The 16,270-nt window shown below is 39.1% G+C and overlaps 1 non-coding gene across 1 annotated transcript; it reads right to left on the reverse strand.

Annotated features, from left to right (window-relative positions):
• Positions 1-5,400: 5,400 nt before the first annotated feature.
• LOC130959148 (small nucleolar RNA R71) lies at positions 5,401-5,504 on the reverse strand. Its single transcript, XR_009078243.1, has one exon. It is a non-coding gene; the product is annotated as a small nucleolar RNA R71 (small nucleolar RNA).
• Positions 5,505-16,270: the final 10,766 nt, after the last annotated feature.

Genomic DNA, 16,270 nt, shown 5'->3' on the forward strand with positions numbered 1-16,270 from the left:
TCTCTTAGCCATTTGCTCAAATTGTTGTTGAATCTGCTGCTGCATCATCTTGTTTTGAGCTAAGATTGAATCAACTCCTTCCAACTCCATTACTCCTCTTCTTTGTGATGGTTGGCGTTGTCTTTGATGAGCAAAGAAATATTGGTTGTTGGCCACCATATCAATGAGGTTTCGAGCTTCCTCTGTGGTCTTCATGAGTTGCAAGGATCCTCCTGCAGAGTGATCAAGAGCTTCTTGAGCTTTAAGAGTGAGTCCTTCATAGAAGTTTTGTAACTTATCCCATTCAGTGAACATTTCTGGGGGACATTTCCTCAATAGAGCCTCATATCTTTCCCATGCTTCATATAAGCTCTCGGCCTCCAATTGAGTGAATGTTTGAACCTCTGTCTTCAACCTTAGGACTCTTTGAGGGGGATAGAATTTGGCAAGGAACTTGCTCACCAAGTCATCCCAAGTGTTGATGCTTTCTTTTGGAAAGGTCTCTAGCCATTGAGTGGCTTTGTATCTGAGAGAGAATGGGAAGAGTAGCAACTTATAGCTATCAGGAGGTACACCATTTGTTTTCACTGTGTCACAGATTCTCAAAAATGTAGACAGATGTTGATTTGGATCCTCCAAAGGCCCTCCTCCAAAAGAACAATTGTTTTGAACCAGAGTGATGAGTTGTGGCTTAAGTTCAAAGTTGTTTGCATTGACATTGGGAGGAAGAATGCTACTCCCACAATGCTTGGCATTTGCAAATGTGTATGAAGCCAAGACTCTTCTCTGTTGGTTATTGTTGGCTCCTCCTCCTGGTTGATTGGTATCTCCTTCCATATCTTGGAATTCCTCCTCAGATTCTTCTTCTCCAATAACGTTTTTCCCTCTTTCAGCTCTTCTTATTCTCCGAAGAGTCCTTTGATCAATTTCAGAGATGATAGGGGAAGATCTTCCTATACCTGACATACAAACTTACAACAATAAACACACAGACCCAGAAAATTAATAAAACTCCAATCTATTGCTAGAATGAGGTTTTGGTTAGTTTAAGCAAAAATTCAAACAGTTAGTGTGTTAGTAAGAATTAGAATAACAGAAAAGAAAAAGTGCTTAATCTAGACCTCCACTTCACTTAATCATTGTCAATCTATTTCAATCCCCGGCAACGGCGCAAAAAACTTGATGTGTTGGATCGTTTTCCACACATCACGCATATGCACAACGTCCCGTGCACACGCACAAGAAGAAAATCAGCATGTGTGCGTTTGTTTAAGGATGTCCATTCTACATTGTTTAAGGATTGTTAATTAATTTGGTTTTCCTTGACTCTAAGTGACCCATAAATAGTGTTGACTTAGGACTTAGGGATTGAGATTAATTATGCCTAGTTGACTCATCCTCGATGTAGGATTGACTAATTGGGATTAATCCACACACAATTACCATGTTTGTGGTCCACAACTATGATAGTAAGCCTTAGTTACCCAATTCTCACCAAGAGCTCTTTTTACGATTTAGATTCCATTTTCATTGCTTTCTGATGAGCGGATAATTTATACGCTTTTTGGCATTGTTTTTAGGTAGTTTTTAGTAAGTTCAAGCTACTTTTAGGGATGTTTTCATTAGTTTTTATGTTAAATTCACATTTCTGGACTTTACTATGAGTTTGTGTGTTTTTCTGTGATTTCAGTTAATTTCTGGCTGAAATTGAGGGACTTGAGCAAAACTCTGATAGGAGGCTGACAAAGGACTGCTGATGCTGTTGGAATCTGACCTCCCTGCACTCGAAATGGATTTTCTGGAGCTACAGAACTTCAATTGGCGCGCTCTCAACGGGTTTGGAAAGTAGACATTCAGAGCTTTCCAGAAATATATAATAGTCCATACTTTATTCGGAAATTGACGACGTAACTTGGCGTTGAACGCCAAGTACATGCTGCTGTCTGGAGTTAAACGCCAGAAAAACGTCATGATCCGGAGTTGAACGCCCAAAACACGTCATAACTCGGAGTTCAACTCCAAGAGAAGCCTCAGCTCGTGGATTGATCAAGCTCAGCCCAAGCATACACCAAGTGGGCCCCGGAAGTGGATTTATGCATCAATTACTTACTCATGTAAACCCTAGGAGCTAGTTTATTATAAATAGAACATTTAACTATTGTATTAGACATCTTTGGTCTCAGTTTTGTTTTATTCTTCATCCTAAGAGGCTATTGATCACCTTTTTGGGGGCTGGCCATTCGGCCATGCCTGAACCTTTCACTTATGTATTTTCAACGGTGGAGTTTCTGCACACCATAGATTAAGGGTGTGGAGCTCTGCTGTACCTCAAATTTCAATACAATTACTATTACTTTTTATTCAATTCTCTCTTATTCTTATTCCAAGATATTCATTCGCACCCAAGAACATGATGAATGTGATGATTATGTGACGCTCATCATCATTCTCACCTATGAACGCGCGTGATTGACAACCACCTCCGTTCTACATGCAACCGAGCTTGAATGTGTATCTCTTAGATTCCCCAACAGAATCTTCGTGGTATAAGCTAGATAGATGGCGGTATTCATAAGGATCTGGAAAGTCTAACCTTGTCTGTGGTATTCCGAGTAGGATCCTGGGAATCCAGAAAGTCTAACCTTGTCTGTGGTATTCCGAGTAGGATTCCGGTAATGAATGACTGTGACGTGCTTCAGACTCGCAAGTGCTGGGCGTTAGTGACAGACGCAAAAGAATCAAGGGATTCTATTCCAGCAGGAGCGGGAACCAACCAGTGATTAGCCGTGCTGTGACAGAGCGCGTGAGCGTAGTTTTCACTGCGAGGATAGGATGTAGCCTTCGGCCAGTGTGATGCCTCCAGATGATTAGCCATGCGAGTGACAGCGCAGAGGACCATTTTCCAGAGAGGATACAAAGTAGCCATCGTCGAACGGTGAACCCCTATACACAGCTTGCCATGGAAAGGAGTAAGAAGAATTGAGTTGAAGCAATAGGAAAGTAGGCGTTCTTGAGCCATACAGTATCTCCATTCGCTTATCTGAAATTCCCACCAATGAATCTGCATAAGTATTCTATCCCTTTTATTATTTCTATTTTATTATTAATTTTCAAAACCATAAACCAATTTAATCTGCCTAACTGAGATTTACAAGGTGACTATAGCTTGCTTCATACCAACAATCTCTGTGGGATCGACCCTTACTCACGTAAGGTTTATTACTTGGACGACCCAGTACACTTGATGGTTAGTTGAACGGAGTTGTGAATTCAACCGGTGCCATAATAATGATTTCATACAAGTACAAAAGAATATGGATCACAATTTCGTCCACCAAGTTTTTGGCGCCGTTGCCGGGGATTGTTCGAGTATGGACAACTGACGGTTCATCTTGTTGCTCAGATTAGGGAATTTTCTTTTCAAAAATCTTTTTCAAAATTTTTCTTTTCTTTTTCGTTTTTCTAAAAAAATATTTTCGAAAAAAAAATAATAAAAATCCAAAAAAATAATAAAATCATAAAAATAAAAAATATTTTGTGTTTCTTGTTTGAGTCTTGAGTCAATTTTTAAGTTTGGTGTCTATTGCATGCTTTAAAATTTTTCTTGCATTTTTTTCGAAAATTCCATGCATTCATAGTGTTCTTCATGATCTTCAAGTTGTTCTTGATAAGTCTTCTTGTTTGATCTTGATGTTTTCTTGTTTTGTGTCTTTTCTTGTTTTTCATGTGCATCTTTGCATTCATATTTTCCAAGCATTAAAAATTTCTAAGTTTGGTGTCTTGCATGTTTTCTTTGCATCAAAAATTTTTTAAAATTATGTTCTTGATGTTCATCATGATCTTCAAAGTGTTCTTGGTGTTCATCTTGACATTCATAGCATTCTTGCATGCATTCATTGTTTTGATTTAAAAATTTCATGGTTTGAGTATTTTCGTTGTTTTTCTCTCTCATAATTAAAAATTAAAAAATTAAAAAAATATCTTTTCCTTATTTCCCTCCAATTTTCGAAATTTTGGGTTGACTTGGTCAAAAATTTTTAAAATTAGTTGTTTCTTACAAGTCAAGTCAAAATTTCAATTTTAAAAATCTTATCTTTTCAAAATCTTTTTCAAAAATCATATCTTTTCCAATTTTTCCTCTTTTTCGAAAATTTCAAAAATCTTTTCCAAAATATTTTCAAAATCTTTTCCTTATCTTTTATATCATATTTTCAAAAATATGCTAACAATTAATGTGATTGATTCAAAAATTTGAAGTTTGTTACTTTCTTGTTAAGAAAGGTTCAATCTTTAAATTATAGATATTTATCTTGTAGTTTCTTGTTAGTTAAGTCATTTTAAAAATTAAATCTTTTTCAAAATATCTTTTTATTAAAATTTTTATCTTATCTTCTTATCTTATCCTTCTCAAAACTTTATCTTTTTCAAAATTTGATTTCAAAATATCTTATCTAACTTCTTATCTTCTTATCTTTTTAAAATTTAATTTCAATATCTTTTTCAATCAACTAACTAACTTTTTGTTTGTTTCTTATCTTTTTCAAAACCACCTAACTACTTTTCTCTCTCTAATTTTCGAAAATACCTCTTCCTTTTTCAAAAATTCTTTTTAATTAATTAATTGTTTTAAATTTTAATTTTAATTACAATTTATCTCTAATTTTCGAAAATCACTAACCCCTTTTTAAAATTATTTTCGAAATTCTCTTTCTCTTTTCTTCTTCTATTTAATTATTTGTTTACTAACACTTCTCTTCACCTCTCTTCATCTAAAAATCCGAATTCTTCTTCATTCTTCTACTCCCTTCTTTTTCTACTAACATAAAGGAATCTCTATACTGTGACATAGAGGATTCCTCTTTCTTTTCTTGTTTTCTTCTCTTTCATATGAGCAGGAACAGGGACAAAGGCACTCTTGTTGAAATTGATCCAGAACCTGAAAGGACTTTGAAAAGAAAATTAAGAGAAGCTAAATTACAACAATCCAGAAACAACCTTTCAGAAATTTTCGAACAAGAGAAGGAGATGGCAGCCGAAAATAATAATAATGCAAGGAGAATTCTTGGTGACTTCACAAAGCCAACGTCCAAGTTTGATGGAAGAAGCATCTCCATTCCTGCCATTGGAGCCAACAACTTTGAGCTGAAACCTCAGCTAGTTGCCTTAATGCAACAAAACTGCAAGTTTTATGGACTTCCATCTGAAGACCCTTATCAGTTTTTAACTGAGTTCTTGCAGATCTGTGAGACTGTAAAGACGAATGGAGTTGATCCTGAAGTCTACAGACTCATGCTTTTCCCTTTTGCTGTAAGAGATAGAGCTAGAATATGGTTGGATTCACAACCCAAGGATAGCCTGGACTCATGGGATAAGCTGGTTACAGCCTTCTTGGATAAATTCTTTCCTCCTCAAAAGCTGAGCAAGTTGAGAGTGGATGTTCAAACCTTCAAACAAAAAGATGGTGAATCCCTCTATGAAGCTTGGGAAAGATACAAGCAGCTGACCAAAAGATGTCCATCTGACATGTTTTCAGAATGGACCATATTAGATATATTTTATTATGGTCTCTCTGAATATTCGAAAATGTCATTGGACCATTCTGCAGGTGGATCCATTCACCTGAAGAAAATGCTTGAAGAAGCTCAAGATCTCATTGACATGGTTGCAAATAACCAGTTCATGTACACTTCTGAGAGGAATTCCGTGAACAATGGGATACCTCAGAAGAAAGGAGTTCTTGAAATTGATACTCTGAATGCCATATTGGCTCAGAACAAAGTGTTGACTCAACAGGTCAACATGATCTCTCAAAATCTGAATGGATGGCAACATGCATCCAACAGTACTAGAGAGGCAGCTTCTGAAGAAGCTTATGATCCTGAGAACCCTGCCATGGCAGAGGTTAATTACATGGGTGAACCTTATGAAAACACCTATAACTCATCATGGAGAAATCATCCAAATTTCTCATGGAAGGATCAACAAAAGCCTCAACAAGGCTTTAACAATGGTGGACGCAACAGGCTGAACAATAGCAAGCCATAACCATCATCTTCTCAGCAACAGATGATGACAAGTCATCATATACCCATTTTTCAAGCTAATTTCACTTGTTTTGTTAGCATTTATGCACTTTCTTGCATCCTAAGTAAGTGATTTGGAGTGAAAATGCATAACTTCTCTAAATCAAGCAACCACCATGAATTTAATGTTAATCATTGAGGTTTGAGCTCATTTTAATTGAATTTTAATTGATTTATAAGCCTCTTGAATTTAGTGATACTTTGAGTGGTTGTTTGGTTTATTTTAGGTGAAGAAAAGAAAAGAAAATGAAAAGCGTGGCCTAAGAAGCGTGACGCAAGAAAAGGAAAGCGTGGCCAAAGAGGAAAGAAGCGTGCCGCATTGAGGTGGGGGAAGCAACATTGCCCTCCACAAGGGCAGAATGCCCTCTAGGAGGGCAACATTAGGTGACCAAACAAGAAAAGGCAACCTTGCCCTGCCCACTCCAAGGGCAGAGCACAAAATGGTGCCTTGGAGCCAAGAGAAGAGAACATTGCCCTGCCCTTGTGGAGGGCAGGATCGGGCTCCATGAGGAAGAAAATCAAGGTAAAAATATCAACTATGCAAGCCACAAGGTTCGAACAAAGAACCATGAGGAAGCCAAGCTCTAAGACCCACTAGCGTGCCAAGAAATCAAAAGAAAAAGTAGCGTGTTTGCAAGCCACCAGGTTCGAACACGGGCCATGAAGATTGGGAACCTTGCCCTGCCCTTGGCGCGGGCAGGGCAGCATTTGAAATGGTGCATGGACTTGGCGCACCAAGAAGCAAAACGCGCGCACCAAATTTCCTTGGCAGCACCAACCGCGCGCACCAACATCCCCTGGCAGCACCAAACCGTTCCTGCCCTGCCCTTGGCGCGGGCAGGGCAGCGTTTGGCATTCCTGGCGCATCACGCTCGTCCCGCGCGCACCAAATTTCTTCCTTTGCGCACCAAACTCGCGCCAGACGCACCATGGCCGCACCAAGCTTCATTTTTTCTGCCCTGCCCTCCACAAGGGCAGGGCAGCCTCCTGGGAGTGAATCTAATGGGCCGAAAAATCAAATTAAATTCCCATTTTAATTCATTTCTTCACAAAATCAAAAGCCCATCCAAATCCCAAAATCCAAGAATAGAAAGTGTATAAATAGTAGTTAGTTTGATGTAATTAGGACCTTTGGCCAATTTCACTTTGACCTTTACTTTTGAATTTTCACTTTGAGTTTTCCTTTGGAGATTTCTGAGAATTGGGGAGGGAATTGATCTCTCTTCTCCCTCATTCTTGCCTTAGCAGTTTTACTCTTCTGTTTCTGAGTATTGGGTGTGTGAAATTGGGGAAATTCTGTCCCAATTCCTATTCAAGCTCTTTGCACTTTGTTTTCTGCATAATTCAATTCAAATTCTGTTCATCTATTACTTCTTCTTTAATTTTCTGTCAATCGCTTTGTTTACTTGGATCTAGGAAGGCAAATAGAGATCTAGGCCCTGCTACCTAGTCTCTTGAGACCTGAGACCCAAATTTTACTTGGTTCCTCTTGGAACCTCTGCTGCATTTAATTTCTTTGCTGTTTAAATTACCATTGCTCCTAATTCAAATTCTGCTACCTTAATTGTTGCACTTTACTTCCTCTTTGTTTAGATCTTGCAATCCCATTCCTCAGTTCCCTTTTATATTCAAGCCATTTATCTTTCTTGCCATTTAAGTTACTGCAATTTAAGTTTCTTGCACTTTAAGTTTCAGTCATTTACTTTCTTGCTCTTTAAGATTCTGCAAATTTACAATTCTGTTCTTCAATTTACTGCACTTTTCCCTTCCCCCTTTACATTTACTGTCATTTACTTTCTGTTAAACACAAATCACTCAACCAAAATTTGATTCGCTTGACTAAATCACCCACTAAACTAAAATTGCTCAATCCTTCAATCCCTGTGGGATCGACCTCACTCATGTGAGTTATTATTACTTGATGCGACCCGGTACACTTGCCGGTGAGTTTTGTGTTGGATCGTTTTCCACACATCAAGTTTTTGGCGCCGTTGCCGGGGATTAAAATAGATTGACAATGATTAAGTGAAGTGGAGGTCTAGATTAAGCACTTTTTCTTTTCTGTTATTCTAACTCTCACTAACACAGTAACTGTTTGAACTTTTGCTTAAACTAACTAAAACTTCATTCTAAGATTACAGATTGAAGTTCCATTGTATTTCTGGGTTTGTGTGTTTATTGTTGTGTGTTTGTATGTCAGGTATAGGAAGATCTTCTCCTATCATCTCTGAAATTGATCAAAGGACTCTTCGGAGAATAAGAAGAGCTGAAAGAGGGAAGAATATTGTGGGAGAAGAAGAATCTGAGGAGGAATTCCAAGACATGGAAGGAGATACCAATCAACCAGGAGAAGGAGCCAATAATAATCAACATCAGAGAAGAGTCTTGGCTTCATACACATTTGCAAATGCCAAGCATTGTGGGAGTAGCATTCTTCCTCCCAATGTCAATGCAAACAACTTTGAACTCAAGCCACAACTCATTACTCTGGTGCAAAACAATTGTTCTTTTGGAGGAGGGCCTTTGGAGGATCCAAACCAACATTTGTCTACTTTCTTGAGAATCTGTGACACAGTGAAAACAAATGGTGTGCCCCCTGATAGCTACAAGTTGCTACTCTTCCCGTTCTCTCTCAGGGATAAAGCAACTCAATGGCTAGAAACCTTTCCAAAAGAAAGCATCAACACTTGGGATGACTTGGTGAGCAAGTTTCTTGCCAAATTCTACCCCCCTCAAAGAGTCCTAAGGTTGAAGACAGAGGTTCAGACATTCACTCAATTGGAAGCCGAGAACTTATATGAAGCATGGGAAAGATATAAGGCTCTATTGAGGAAATGTCCCCCAGAAATGTTTACTGAATGGGATAAGTTGCAAAACTTCTATGAAGGACTCACTCTTAAAGCTCAAGAAGCTCTTGATCACTCTGTCGGAGGATCTTTGCAACTCATGAAGACCACAGAGGAAGCTCAAAACCTCATTGAGATGGTGGCCACCAACCAATATTTCTTTGCTCATCAAAGACAACGCCAACCATCACAAAGAAGAGGAGTAATGGAGTTGGAAGGAGTTGATTCAATCTTAGCTCAAAACAAGATGATGCAGCAGCAGATCCAACAACAATTTGAACAAATGGCCAAAAGGATTGATGGCTTGCAAGTGGCAGCAGTGAGCACCACAAACCAACCTCCAACCACTTGGGTGCAAAGTGAAGAAACTCAAGAGGAGCAACAACAAGAGCAAGTTCAATACATGCACAACCAAAATCCTGGAACAAATGAAGTCTATGGTGATACCTACAATCCATCTTGGAAGAACCATCCCAACCTCAGATGGGGAGACAACCATAACCAAAACCAACAACCATGGCAAAGAAACACAAGCCAAAACAATTGGAAAAACACAAACCACAACCCCCAGCCAAACACTAACCAAAACTCATACAGAAAACCACAAAACAACTACCCAAATTCTAACCAATACCCACCCAATAGCCACCCAACTAACCAAAACACTTATCTTCATCCATCAACACCCCAAAATCAAACCATCTCTCAAGACTCACAAAGAATCACCAATTTAGAGGTACTCATGGAGAAACTAATGAAGAGCCAAGAATTGACAACCAAGAATCAAGAAGCCTCCATGAAGAACCTAGAAAGGCAGATTGGACAAATCTCTAAGAAGATCTCAGTTGAGAAGCCATCAAGTTCACTACCTAGTGACACCATTCCCAACCCAAAGGAAGAATGCAAGGTTGTGCAACTAAGAAGTGGAAGGGTGTTAACAGATGGTAGCCAAGGAGCAACAAAGAAGCTTCTGGAGAATGACACTGAGCCAACAAAGAATGATGAAACCATCAACCAAGACAAGATAAGCAAGAATGCTCCAGAAAAGCTCACTGAAGAAAACAACAAGCCACAGAATTTGAAGAAAGGAAAGAAGATCTTGGAGGAACCAACTCCAAAACAGCATCAAGTGGAGAAGAGCTCAACACCACCACTCCCTTATCCACAAAGATTTCACAAGGAAACAAAGGACCAGCACTTCCACAAATTTCTTGAGACTTTCAAGAAGTTGGAGATCAACATACCTTTGGCAGAGGCTTTGGAGCAAATGCCCCTGTATGCTAAGTTCTTAAAAGAGCTCATCAACAAGAAAAGGGATTGGAATAAGAAGGAAACGGTGATGCTTAGTGAGGAATGCAGTGCACTCATTAAAAAGGGACTCCCTCCCAAACTTGAGGACCCTGGAGGTTTCTTCTTACCATGCACTATTGGAAACCTGTTCATTAACAAAGGGTGTGCGATCTAGGAGCAAGCATAATTCTAATCCCATATTCTCTAGTGAAAAAGCTTGGCATAGAGGAGGTGAAACCAACAGAGATGACTTTGGAATTGGTGGATCAATCAATAGTCTATCCTAAGGGGCTGATTGAGAACCTTTTAGTTAAGGTTGGCAAGTTCATCTATCCGGCAGATTTTGTGATCCTGGATTCTTCAGAAAATGGAAATGATTCCATAATACTTGGTCGACCATTTTTGGCCACTGCTAGAGCCATTGTGGACATAGAGCAAGGAGAGTTAACCCTCAGGATACATGAGGAGAGCATCATCCTGAAAGTCTTCCCAGAATTACAAAGGGATGAAGAAACAAGCAGAATGAGTGATGATCTCCTTCCAAAGCAATCAACTGAAAAGGAAATGGAACAGAAAAACAAACAAATACAAGAAGAAAAGGGGATTCACAAGGAAGCAGGGGTGATCAGCAAGAAGGAAGGCATCACAACTCAAGTAACTGTCAAGAAAAAAAGATCAACAAGCAAGAAAAAGGTGAAGAGCAAGAAAAAGGCTCACAAAGGGTGGAAGAATAAGAAAATCCCAACTGAAGGATTTTCTAAGGGTGATAAGGTGCAATTAATATACCAACAGCAGGGAGCAGAAGATTATTACACTGTCAACCAAATTCTTTCTCTTGAGCATATGGAAATTGAGCATCAAAGCACACAGAGAAAGCTGACAGTGAGAGGTGACAGGCTGAGACATCACCAACATCAACCACCTTAAAGGGAGGTCAATGTCAAGCTAATGACAATAAAAGAGCGCTTCATGGGAGGCAACCCATGGTTTAAGATTTCCGTTTTCTCTTATTTAATAAGCTATGATCCCTCTGAATGTGATCTTGAATTTTCATGCCTGGTAAATGCATATGTCATTTTGAAGCACATGGCAAACTTCTAAGTTTGGTGTACCTTAAGGCACACCCAAGCTCATTGTTCAAAGAAGAGGATTGTCTTTTAGAGCATATGCATAACTCTTTTAATAAAGCATATAACCAAACACTAAGTTTGGTGTCTGCATGTGCAACAATGTTCAGAGGATTATTTTCCAATCATGAACTCAAAACCATACAGACAAGGGATCATACATCAGTATTTTTTTAAAAAAAATACATCAATTGTGAGATTGGTTTGCAATTGCTAAGCCATCCCCTAAATAAAGGATAAGTTTGGTGTTCACCAACTTTTGACATCTTTAATTAAGGGGCATAATTGACAAAAAAATTTTCTTTCAAATAATAATAAACAAAACAAAATAACTCTTTTCCTATTAAATACGAATTAAATGTCAACGGCTATATTAATGATCTAAGGCTAGCTATCTTGATTCTTGCAGGAGAAAAAGATTAAGACAAAACTCGAGGAAGGACGAAATCAGGCTTATGATGCCATAGATATGAGCCAATTGCAAAGATCAATTGAAGAATTATCTCAGCAACTCATGCAGGCTCAACAAGGTCAGAATCAACTCATGCAGATCCAACAAGGCCAAAATCAGGAGGGCCAAGAGAAATATCTAGAGCCCCATCCTGAATTCATGGAGCAATTCTTGAAAGAAAAAGAAGAACGAGAAGCTTGGCAGCATCAAATGGAGGAGAAACAAGAGAGATGGCAACAACAAATGATGACTCAGCAGCAAGAGTTTCAAGCACAGATCCTTGAAGGGCAGAAAGAGCAATACAAAGAATTCAAGGAATCATATAATAAGCTGTATTTTAGTCAAGCTAAAGCATCGGAATATAGTCACAACCTGTATCAATGGAAGAATGTTCATCATACCTTGGGAGAAGTTAGACATGCACAAAGAATGGAGTATGATGAAAACATGCAAGCAAGGTTGGAGTACTTGACCCACAATTTGCCAACACTCAATCCTGAGATCAAGCCATTTGAGCAATGCCCTGAATTCTTAGCCAAGCAACAAGCCAAATCTCGTCAATACACTGAGTCAACCTTTAACACATTGGAAACTTTTGGGCTCAAAGGACTCATAGATTTTGTTTGGGCTAGAAGATGTCCTGGAGAAGAGATCCAAGATTACTCCAAGACAGGGAAGAGAAAGAAGAAGAAGGGAGAATCAAGCAGCAGCCATGACCATTAGAAGGTGGCAAAGTTCTTTCATACTTCTTCTTCCATGTCTCTAATAAGGAGATGCATGTCTGAAACATGATATGCCTCCATCATTTATTTCCTTTACTTTATGCATTTTCTGCTCTTTACTTTTCATTTTAAGTTAGTTAATAATTAGCTAGAAAAATGCCAAGTCTGCATAATGCTTGTATCCATCACTTAGCTTAAATGTTGCTTTGTTTCCCATATGCTTGAATAAAAGAGTTTGGTTTGAATTGAAAAGTGAAATATCCAATGTTGCATGAGTATGAATGGAAGTTGGTGGTGGCATATGTGTTTGATTAAATGCATGACTCATGGAATAAGTGTTGCATAATATCATTCTCATTAATTGTGAGTTAGCTTGCTGTTACAAAGACTTTTATCAATAATAAAACAACCCTTGGTAACAAAAACAGAAAGGAAAAGGGAAAGAAAAAGCCAAAATGGCAAGAAAAACAAAGAATAAAGGTTGGACACCAATGGCTTGAACCTTAGGACAAATGCCTGTGGTGTTCTTGTACTGAGATCTGCTTGGATGAGTAAATTCTAAGGGGTATTTTGAAACCCGGTCACTTAGATCAACTGATTTGGGATGGCCAATTGAAAATCCATAATAAAGAGCAACTTAGATACAAAGCATTTAGTGATCCAAAGAGATGCTGGGCATCAATTATCCTAGGAAGAATTAGCAAGCCAAGTGTCTGTGGTGGAGAGATGTTGAGCAAAAAGAAAGAAAAAAAAATAAAGCCAAAGGCTATGCTGCAGCATTTGACACCCAACCTATGAAAGAATAATAAGCTTGTTAAGCTTTGTAAGCCAAGAAAAGTTAGCAAGGGAGAGAGTAACAAATTGAGTCTTATAACAGCAAGTCTAGCAAATCTTTGATGCAAAATGTGTATTATGCAGCAGCAACAATAAATGAGTGGTCATTGTCTGCATAAATGCCCCATAGATCAAGTTCTGCTATCTGCATAATAAGGATATGCATTCTTTTCTTATTCATTTCATTTACTCTTAGTTTTGATGCTTGCTTGGGGACAAGCAAGGTTTAATTTTGGTGTTGTGATGACAAGTCATCATATACCCATTTTTCAAGCTAATTTCACTTGTTTTGTTAGCATTTATGCACTTTCTTGCATCCTAAGTAAGTGATTTGGAGTGAAAATGCATAACTTCTCTAAATCAAGCAACCACCATGAATTTAATGTTAATCATTGAGGTTTGAGCTCATTTTAAATGAATTTTAATTGATTTATAAGCCTCTTGAATTTAGTGATACTTTGAGTGGTTGTTTGGTTTATTTTAGGTGAAGAAAAGAAAAGAAAATGAAAAGCGTGGCCTAAGAAGCGTGACGCAAGAAAAGGAAAGCGTGGCCAAAGAGGAAAGAAGCGTGCCGCATTGAGGTGGGGGAAGCAACATTGCCCTCCACAAGGGCAGAATGCCCTCTAGGAGGGCAACATTAGGTGACCAAACAAGAAAAGGCAACCTTGCCCTGCCCACTCCAAGGGCAGAGCACAAAATGGTGCCTTGGAGCCAAGAGAAGAGAACATTGCCCTGCCCTTGTGGAGGGCAGGATCGGGCTCCATGAGGAAGAAAATCAAGGTAAAAATATCAACTATGCAAGCCACAAGGTTCGAACAAAGAACCATGAGGAAGCCAAGCTCTAAGACCCACTAGCGTGCCAAGAAATCAAAAGAAAAAGTAGCGTGTTTGCAAGCCACCAGGTTCGAACACGGGCCATGAAGATTGGGAACCTTGCCCTGCCCTTGGCGCGGGCAGGGCAGCATTTGAAATGGTGCATGGACTTGGCGCACCAAGAAGCAAAACGCGCGCACCAAATTTCCCTTGGCAGCACCAACCGCGCGCACCAACATCCCCTGGCAGCACCAAACCATTCCTGCCCTGCCCTTGGCGCGGGCAGGGCAGCGTTTGGCATTCCTGGCGCATCACGCTCGTCCCGCGCGCACCAAATTTCTTCCTTTGCGCACCAAACTCGCGCCAGACGCACCATGGCCGCACCAAGCTTCATTTTTTCTGCCCTGCCCTCCACAAGGGCAGGGCAGCCTCCTGGGAGTGAATCTAATGGGCCAAAAAATCAAATTAAATTCCCATTTTAATTCATTTCTTCACAAAATCAAAAGCCCATCCAAATCCCAAAATCCAAGAATAGAAAGTGTATAAATAGTAGTTAGTTTGATGTAATTAGGACCTTTGGCCAATTTCACTTTGACCTTTACTTTTGAATTTTCACTTTGAGTTTTCCTTTGGAGATTTCTGAGAATTGGGGAGGGAATTGATCTCTCTTCTCCCTCATTCTTGCCTTAGCAGTTTTACTCTTCTGTTTCTGAGTATTGGGTGTGTGAAATTAGGGAAATTCTGTCCCAATTCCCATTCAAGCTCTTTGCACTTTGTTTTCAAAATAATTCAATTCAATTTCTGTTCATCTATTACTTCTTCTTTAATTTTCTGTCAATCGCTTTGTTTACTTGGATCTAGGAAGGCAAATAGAGATCTAGGCTCTGCTACCTAGTCTCTTGAGACCTGAGACCCAAATTTTACTTGGTTCCTCTTGGAACCTCTGCTGCATTTAATTTCTTTGCTGTTTAAATTCCCATTGCTCCTAATTCAAATTCTGCTACCTTAATTGTTGCACTTTACTTCCTCTTTGTTTAGATCTTGCAATCCCATTCCTCAGTTCCCTTTTATATTCAAGCCATTTATCTTTCTTGCCATTTAAGTTACTGCAATTTAAGTTTCTTGCACTTTAAGTTTCAGTAATTTAATTTCTTGCTCTTTAAGATTCTGCAAATTTACAATTCTGTTCTTCAATTTACTGCACTTTTCCCTTCCCCCTTTACATTTACTGTCATTTACTTTCTGTTAAACACAAATCACTCAACCAAAATTTGATTTGCTTGACTAAATCACCCACTAAACTAAAATTGCTCAATCCTTCAATCCCTGTGGGATCGACCTCACTCATGTGAGTTATTATTACTTGATGCGACCCGGTACACTTGCCGGTGAGTTTTGTGTTGGATCGTTTTCCACACATCAACAGACAGAAAACTCTGAACAAAACACCTCTAATTTAGCCAATGTAGTCTCTGATCTGTCAAAGGCCACTTTCAGTTTCATGAGTGAAACAAGATCCTCCATTAGAAATCTGGAGGCACAAGTGGGCCAGCTGAGTAAGAAAGTCATTGAAACTCCTCCCAGTATTCTCCCAAGCAATACAGAAGAGAATCCAAAAGGAGAGTGCAAAGCCATTGACATAGTCAATATGGCCGAATGCACAAGGGAGGAGGAGGACGAAAATCCTAGTGAGGAAGACCTCTTGGGACGTCCCTCAGGCAAGAAGGAGTTCCCTATTAAGGATCCAAAGGAATCTGAGGCTCATACAGAGACCATAGAGATTCCATTAAATCTCCTTCTGCCATTCATGAGCTCTGAAGACTATTCATCCTCTGAAGAGGATGAAGATGTAATTGGAGAGCAAGTTGCTCAATATTTAGGAGCTATCATGAAGCTGAATGCCAAGTTATTTGGTAATGAGACTTGGGAAAGTGAACCTCCCTTGCTCATTAATGAACTGGATACTTGGATTCAGAAAATTCTACCTCAAAAGAAACAAGATCCTGGCAAGTTCTTAATACCCTGTACCATAGGCACCATGATCTTTGAAAAAGCTCTATGTGATCTGGGGTCAGGGATAAATCTTATGCCACTCTCTGTAATGGAGAAGCTGGGGATCATTGAG

Source organism: Arachis stenosperma, chromosome 10 (assembly GCF_014773155.1).
Source record: "Arachis stenosperma cultivar V10309 chromosome 10, arast.V10309.gnm1.PFL2, whole genome shotgun sequence".
NCBI lineage: Eukaryota > Viridiplantae > Streptophyta > Magnoliopsida > Fabales > Fabaceae > Arachis > Arachis stenosperma.